Source organism: Physeter macrocephalus, chromosome 5 (assembly GCF_002837175.3).
Source record: "Physeter macrocephalus isolate SW-GA chromosome 5, ASM283717v5, whole genome shotgun sequence".
Lineage (NCBI taxonomy): Eukaryota > Metazoa > Chordata > Mammalia > Artiodactyla > Physeteridae > Physeter > Physeter macrocephalus.
The window spans coordinates 17,867,873-17,876,491 of NC_041218.1; the positions used below are offsets into that span (position 1 = coordinate 17,867,873).

At 47.8% G+C, this 8,619-nt stretch overlaps 1 long non-coding RNA gene across 3 annotated transcripts; it reads left to right on the forward strand.

Annotated features, from left to right (window-relative positions):
- Positions 1-1,633: 1,633 nt before the first annotated feature.
- Positions 1,634-8,374, forward strand: LOC102988369 (uncharacterized). Of its 3 annotated transcripts, XR_448489.3 has the most exons (4): positions 1,634-1,697; positions 6,894-6,993; positions 7,395-7,556; positions 7,806-8,374. It is a non-coding gene; the product is annotated as an uncharacterized lncRNA (long non-coding RNA). The 3 variants fall into 3 exon arrangements; XR_002892732.2 differs by lacking the exon at positions 7,806-8,374 and having other exon boundaries at positions 7,347-7,794; XR_002892731.2 differs by lacking the exon at positions 7,806-8,374 and having other exon boundaries at positions 7,395-7,794.
- The last annotated feature ends 245 nt before the right edge of the window (positions 8,375-8,619 follow it).

Below are 8,619 nucleotides of genomic sequence, written 5' to 3' on the forward strand. Positions count from 1 at the left end.
CCTTTCAGCCCTGAGGCCCTCTAACTCAGCCTCTTCTCTAAGAGCTGCTATGGAGCACCTACTTTCACATGGGTTATGACAGTGTTTTCTCTGAATTGCAGAGCAGAGAGTGGTTGTTTCCTCATAAACAGAGATATGACTCCTGCACCTACGAGTTCACCAACAAAGACAACAGGTCTTATTCAAGTGCAAGAAATACACCCATTTCTCTTCACCAGATGACATCTATTCACGAAGGAAAGATGCTCTCCTGTTCTACCCACTGGAGGCTAGTTGAGAGGGGCCAGCTGCCATGGTGAGATGTAAGTAGGTGTCTACTTCAGCCAGCTCTCCTGTCCTCCACGGAAAACTACAGCAGTTTCTCCCTTGAGGTACGTGGGTAAGAGCAAGGCTCACAGCGGGAATGTGAACTGGGTCTCCAAAGCATTTCTGGCAGACAGAGCTGCTGGGCCCTTCAGTGAATTCCCACCACTCATTCTTTTTTCTTCTGCTGTTTATTCTGTCTAACACTAGCTTTAAACATGTCCATACTACACCTTGTGAGTCTAACTGCAGTGCACACTGAAACTCCAGCACAAAGTCAGGCATCCATTTAACCACAGAAAGGGTCTTTCTTGTCCATGCAAAGAAAAGATTGGGTGGGTGGGGTGGGGGATTTCTCTGGCAGTCCAATGGTTAGGACTTGGTGATCTCACTACCGTGGCCCTGGGGTTTAATCCCTGGTCGGGATCTAAGATCCCGCAAGCCACGTAGCGTGGGCAAAAAAAAAAAAAAAAAGAGAGAGGGAGAAAGAAAAGAAGATTGGGAACAATCATCTGGATGATACACATAAGAAATAACCACTTTGCCTTAAGGTTTAGTCAACAAATATTGATTGAACCACAAAGACACAAACTCCTAATGGTCTGAATCATTATTACTGTGCTAACATCCAGCCTGGGTACCTACCAGTGAAGTCCTCCCCTCCTCACACATTCCTGGGACAGAACATACCACAGAAAGGGTGGTGGGAGGTGGTGGGGTGGGGCGGGGCGGGGGGAGGGTGTGTGAGGTGGCAGGGGGAGGAGACGCAAATTCCGTCTCATTCCCTCTTGGGCTTCTATCATCCCTCTTGGCTCGGCCCTTGATTTCTCCTTTCTTCCACACCTCTCCTCTTCTCTTCCTAATTAGTTCCATTTCTCTACTGATCGCCACTCTTTAGGGGTTCACAAGAAAAGGGAAGAGGACAACCAGGTGTAGATGTCACAACTAAATAGCCTTTACGCAAGCTTTCAGATCCCCCATCACCCCTTTAAGCACTGCTCGTCCTTCAAATTACCCCGCGTGTACCACAGGAATACTTCATCTGCACCAGCTGACCTAATACATCACTGTTTTCCCAGCTCCTTCAAACCAAGACACATACCTCTCACCTCCCACCCACTTTGCTTTTCTAAGATAGGAAGCAGAACAGTTCCCTGGGATCCTAATGATCGGGTCCAGGCCCCTGAGCTCACAGGTCTCTCATCCTCAAAACAGGCAGGGGTGGTGCTTGTCTGTTAGTTGACTCCTCCTTCCTTTCCCTAGACTGGCCTCCCCCTTTTCTTAAAGTGACAATACTGTGTATAATCGGCTGCCGACAGCCTCAGCCCACCCCAATCAGCCTTATCCTAGCCCCTGGCCAGCTCTAGCTCCGACGGCGCCATCCAGAAACCAAGGTATTTGTCTAACCTCTCCCCGCCCTCCACCCACCTCTTATTCTTTCAAGAACAAATTCTCCCCCCCACCCCAGAATTTCCAAATAAAGAAGAAAAGATAAAAGAGTTTCTTCCATTTTGATAGTTGATGAAATAAACTAATTGTCAGGTTTTGTTTTTTTTTACCAAAATCTGATTCAGAAATGAACCAGTCCTGAACTGGGTTTGGATTTTAAGGACAAACCTAAAAGAGCTTCTGAGGTATTTTTTGAAAATTCCCAAAAGTAGCCAGGAGGTGAATTTGCTAAGCTGTGGTTATTGGCATGAAGGACTTCAAAAGCAGGAAATTCCCTGCATAACTAGCCTCTCTTCCTGAAGCCTGCCGGCGTCAGGAAACTAGACTCCTCCCCCGCTCTTTCTCCTGGCTTCCTGGCCACCCACTGGCTCTGACCGGCTGGTCCGATGGGCCACTTACTGTAAGTTACAGCTTCATAGTGTATTTTCACATCCACTTCATCAAATCCCTTCCAGGCGAGAGTTTAGAGGAGAAGATGGGATTTAACTTGCAGAGACACCGACCACTTCTTCCATAAAGTCTCAGCACTATCTTCTCCTTCTATGGAATCGAGTCAAAGAGCAGCCAAGATGTCCACCCCAGAGAACTTTCCATTCTGAGAAACTCCTTCTGGTTCTCTGACGTCTATTCCCACCTCTCCACAACACACACGCACACGCACACGCACACGCACACGCACACACACACACACAACATTAGTCATGTTACAGTCTAGCTATAACAAACATTCCCAACATCTCAGTGGATTAGCATACTAAGGCTTATTTGTCTCTCACATTTTAATACCTGTTGTCCTTAGCAAACATTGCCTTGATTGTGAGTTTTTTTCTAAATTCTATGTCTTGCCTTCTAGGTCATAATTCTTGGAGGCATTGTGACTTACACATTTTTATGTAACTGAGATGTCCCTCTTTACAGTTTGTAGTACAAATAGCCTCAACCAGGTCCCAGAGTTGGTAGTAGCTAGAAATCCCGTCTGTATTTTTCAAAACCCCAACTCCTTTGCCTCTTTATATCCAAAGATATCTGACTTCTGATTAGTATGTAGGTAGGGGATAGAGGGAGAAAATGCAAAGGAACTGAGAAGCCTTGGGAAGGGGTCAAATCTTATTTAGTCTTCTCTAGCTGTGCCAACAGCAGTGGCAGGCTGGTGGCTAGAGAAAAGTTTTACTTCCCTGGGTGTAGAGTCAGGATAAGCAAAGTGCCCCTTGGAAGCCACCCTCTGGCCTATGCTCAGTCAAGAAACTACACCAGGGAGAGGGAGAGTTGGAGGAAGGTGGTCAGAAGATACAAAGTATCAGTTATAAAATAAGTACAAGGGATGGAATGTACAACATGACGACTATGGTTAACACTGCTGTGTGATACATAGAAAAGTTGGTAAGAGAGTAGGTCCTAAGAGTCCTCATCACAAGGAGAATTCTTTTTCTTTTTCTTTTTTTTATTGTATCTATATGAGATGATGAATGTTAACTAAACCTATTGTGGTAATCATTTCACAATATATATAAGTCAAACAATCATGCTGTACACCTTAAACTTATACAGTGATATATGACAATTATTTCTCAATAAAACTGTGGGAAAAAAGAAAACTACACCAAAAATCTGAGCTCCTCTCCCAAGGATTCCTTTAGCTGTTTCTCAGGGTGAGCCAAACCCTGGAGAACTGGGTCAGGATGGGTTCCAGCAAGTACCTCGTGGACCCAGAACCATTACCCACTTCTCTCCAGCCTCACTCAGGTGGACCCATCAGATTTTTTTTTTTCTCTCTCTCTAACTTCCTGGTAACTTCATTCTGGGAATCCACTTGCCCGTCTCTGCAACTGGCCATGATCAGAGCTGCCTGATGCCAACAATAATCGATCTCCCTAATTCTGCAGTCACGTGCTCTGCCCCTGAGCTATACCCCCATCTCCCTAATTATGAACCTCAGGAGGAAGGTGCAAATATATATGGCAGACTGTATTAATGTTCACCACATATTCCATTTTTCCATCCTATGGGAGAATTATACATCCCTGCCCTGCTGAACTCAGGACTTGCCCCCTGACTTGTTTTAGCCATTTACTGATAAATGTGGGAGGAATTGAAATATGGGACATGTGTCACTTTGGAGCGGAAACTGTAAGAACCAGAGTGTGGTTTACATGAATCTTTTTCCCTCTGCTATGAAGACCAAACAGTGCTTCATATAGAAGCTGCTCCACTATCCAGGATCCCAGGACAAAGACAACATGGAGTAAAGCCATGGCCAACTCAGGATGCATACGTCGCATGAGTGAGAAACAAACCTGTAGTATTGTTGTTGTGAGCCACTGAAAGTTTGGGGTTATTTGTTAAAGCAGCGTAACCTTGCAAATCCTGACTAATAAAGTTAATATCCAGTCCTTCCCTCCCTGAATACCCTGGGACTCCTTGTGCAAATTAGACCACCTTCTCCCCAGAGCATTTCACACCAAAAGAGGCTTCTCAAAGAACTCATTTTGCCTCTCCTCTCAAGGTCTCCTGCCTGCCTTATATCTGTTTAGTAAATGAGGAGTCTCGATATCTGCCCTGAGGTGCCCTTCTGGTTCAGCTTCTACAGAAGCTGTTTGGCAGTTCCATTTGCTAAAAAAGGAAAAAAGTAGTAATCTCTCAGAGGGCAGAGCCGCTGCTTATGTTTTCCCCAGAGTGGCTTGAACATGGTGGACACCAGTGAATGCTTGTCATCTGGGATAATTCTGAGAGGAATTCACAGCGTTCTTAGCATAGTCAGAAAACCTGAGCAATGGATGGGAACACCGAGAATTTGTTCCATCCAAATCTCTACTCATGCCATGTCTCTGTTTTAGCAACCTCCCTCAAAAACAAACAAACAAACAAAAAACCCTAGAAGCAAAGGGTATAATTGGTTATTTTTAATCTGAGAAAGAAAAAGATCCTGGGCTGGGCAAGTCAAGCTACCTGATGGAGAATGGAGATGAGGCAGTCATCGGGTCTATACAAAGCCAAGTAGCTGACCCGATCACACTGCAGATGTTTTAGTGACACATAAACCCAGCTTCAGAGGCTGTGCCAGTACAGCCTGGTCTTGACGGTATTTCCACCGGAGGAGAGGTCTGGCCCATTTTGTTCAATTGGCCCATCAGTCGGTGGGCCACCTTGACTCCCCTGTATCACTGCTCCAGCTGGCAGAGCTGGCCGCACCTGGCTATCAGGGCCCAGGTCAACACAGGAGCTGAATCACCCCAGTGTTCCTTTTGCTCGGTGCACGTTGCAGGGGGATGGCCTGGCCTGCCTGGCACAAGCCTGCATGTACGACTGAGCCACTCACGTTGGCAAACCTTGAGGGCCGATGACATTTCTGCTTCGGAGGCTGGCACTTCATAATTACAGCTGTGTTTCTGTTGTCATACCAAATTACCTCACTTAGAGCCTTAAAATAGAATCCAGCCTAAAGGTGGTGACTGAACAAACAAAGAGGGAGGCTTCTCAAGACTCAAAACCTGGGTGCTAAGCCAGAGGGCAGGGCTGCAAGCTCGACCCATAAAGTCCTAACTGTGAAAATCCTATGACTCCTCTCTTCTCGCCTAGTGATGGAGACAGGGCAGTGCCACAAAGTCATCTGCTCCCAAACTAGGAATGCAAATTAACTTGCAGTTCTGTCTGCGTCATGCTCCCACTCATTCGTTCACTCATTCACTCATTCATTCATTCATTCAATATTTTATTTACTTCCTCTATGAGACCTACCCTCCCCAGCCTCTCTGCTCTGTGTCTAGGAGGCTGACTTGTACAGACCACATCATCAAGCTCCCTTGCCCTCTGGCTGCCAGATGGGTTAGGCTGACGGGAGCAGAAGATGGAAATTAGAAAGTGGGAGAGGTGAGAGGTCAAGGCCTTTATTCCCCTGTTCCCTCCCTGCTCGGCCAGGGTTTGCAGTAGGTGCGTTCTTCTACCTGGGCCATAGCTCCTGGCAGGTGGTGCCTCTGCTGCAGATCATTGCAAATGGTTCATTTCTTCCCCTTGTCCTTTCAGGCCCAGAAGTGGTGTATGAATTTTCTAGAGCTGCTGTAACAAAGTACCACAAACTAGGTGGCTGAAAACAACAGAAATGTATCGCTTCACAGTCCTGGAAGCTAGAAGTCTGAAATCAAGGTGTTAGCAAGCCCATGCTCCCTCTGAAACATGTAGGGGATACTTCCTTGCCTCTTCTAGCTTCTGGTGATTGCCAACAATCTTTGGTGTTCCCTGGCTTATAGGTACATCACTCCAATCTCTGTCTCCATCACCACACAGCTGTCTTCTCCCTGTGTGTCTCTGCCTATGTCTCCTCTTATAATGACACCAGTAAGATTGGATGAGGACCCACCCTAATGACCTCATCTTACCTTGAATACATCTGCAAAGACCCTACTTCCAAATAAGATCACATTCACAAAAACGGAGTTAGGACTTCAAAACATCTCTTTGGGGACTTCCCTGGTGGTCCAGTGGGTAAGACTCCATGCTGCCAATGCCAGGGGGCCCAGGTTCGATCCCTGGTCGGGGAACTAGATCCCACATGCTGCAACTAAGAAGCCCGCATGCCGCACCTAAAGATCCCACATGCCACAACGAAGATCCCACGTGCCGCGATGAAGACCCGGTGCAGCCTAAATTAATTAATTAATTAAGAAATATAGGGACTTCCCTGGTGGTTCAGTGGTAAAGAATCCGCCTTCCAATGCCGGGACGTGGGTTCAATCCCTGGTCGGGGAGCTAAGATCCCACATGCCCCAGGGCAACTAAGCCCTTGTGCCACAACTACTGAGCTCGCTCGCTTCAATGAGAGAGCCCGCGTGCCACAAACTACAGAGCCCACGTGCCCTGGAGCCCGTGCGCCACAACTAGAGAGAGAAAAAACTCCACAACTAGAGAGAAGCCTGAGCACCACAACGAAGAGACCGCGCGCTGCAACAAAAGATCCCGCGTGCCTCGACAACTCGACACAGCCAAAAAAAAAAAAGAAATATATATATATCTCCTTGGAGCACATACTTCAATCCCTAACAAGTGGTAACAGCCTCCCACCATGGCTAGTCCCTGGACTGCTCCCTTAATCCTTTCACTCCTTTATAAATAGTCCCTTCATTAGAGTCTTTTCAATTCCTTTTTAGAAAGTGACACCTGTTTCCTGCCAGGACCTTGACTGAGACCCCTATTGCCCGGCTTCCCTAGAGCACCTTGTAAGTGCCAGAAGTTACTGGGAAGACAATGGTGAGCAAACATTAGCACAGTCCCTGCCTTCATAGGGCTTACCGTCTGCCATTTAATTGGCTGAATCAAAATATCACAAAGTAAAATTGCAACTGGGATGCGATACAAAGGAGAGGTTCACAGAGCCCTGAACATGCTTCATCGGGGAGTCACTCTAGTCAGGGAGGGCTGCCCAGGGAGAGGACACCTCTCCAGCCAGTATGTGGAGGATGAATGGAGTCAACCAGATAAAGAGGGGATCTTAAGGTACCCCCGCCCCCAGCTAAGGGAGAAGACCCAGAAGAAGGAAGCCAGTGTCCCTATTTCCCCCCAAAGGCAGACCTACCTTCATTCATATCCTAATCCATCCACAGGTGACTCTTCTCTCCAGGAAGAATTTACACTGTCTCCTGTCCTCACAGCTGCAGACCACAGCAGAGAACCCCAGTGCAGAAGAGAGCTCCCCAGTCAGAGAGCAAGAGGCCGTCCCCAGCGCTACAGGTAAAGAGCGGCAGGACGTCACGGAGGGCACGGCAGGGAGCAAACACCCTGGAAACCCAGGAACGGAGACGGCCAGCACACGCGTGAGCCTCAACACGCCCAACATGGAAATCACAGTGTCCGTGAAAGCAGCGCCTCCCCCTCTGCGTTCCCAGACTCACTGGGGACGCCCCAGCATGCCTCATCTGCTCCCCCTCTCCCTCGCTCAGCTCCTCCTCTGAGAAATCATTGTGTGTTTCTGACTTTACCTCCTCAATCTTTCTCAAACCCATGCCTTCCTCTCCTTCACCACTAGCTCCTGCCCTGTTTCAGGTCCTTCCATCTCTCCCTAGAACTTCGCATCCGCTCCTTCCTGACTGGTCTCTACCCTGGCAAATCCACCCTCAACAGCACAGCCACAAGAAAGCCAACCACCTGGCTCCCCTGCCGGCGACCCTCCCTGACCACCTACTCCCAGGAGGCTATAGTCCAGGTGTGACCGGGCCCTGCCTTCCCGCCACTGCCCACGCCTGGTCTTCCAGCAAGGCCAAACCCCTTTAGCTCCTCAAACACATCAAGTCATCTCTCCCCTTCTGTGCCATTTTTCAGGTTGACCCAGCTTTCAGTGTACCCTCTCCCACAATCTAGCTCTTGCCTAAAATCTTGATTCAGGTGTCAACCCCTCCAAGAAGCCTTCCCTGACCCCCCTCCTCTCTCATTTCCCACCATAGGATCCTTCATTAAATCTAATATCACGTGCTCTAAATCTCTGTGGAGCTATTTCCCGCAGTAGAATGAAGATCCTTGATGGCAGGAACCATATCTTATTTGGTTTCCTATACCTATTGCTCCAAAAGTAGATGAATGAATGAGTGGAATGACAATCAAATGGGGGTTGACTGGGCCACTTCTGTGCTAAAGTCAGACGCCCTCAAAATGAACAGAATCCCCCCCCCCCCGCACTCACACACAACTATCACTATCACATGGGTCCCCGCTCAGCTCTCACTCTACTGATCATTCTTCCAACCTGTAGAAGCTGCTTTATTGGTATTTATTTCATCTCAGTCCCTCATGGGCAGTATATGGAAGTTTCTACCACACAGTAGCTGTGTGACCTTCGTTATTTATCCTTTCTAAGCTTCAGTTTTCTGTAAAATGGACTCT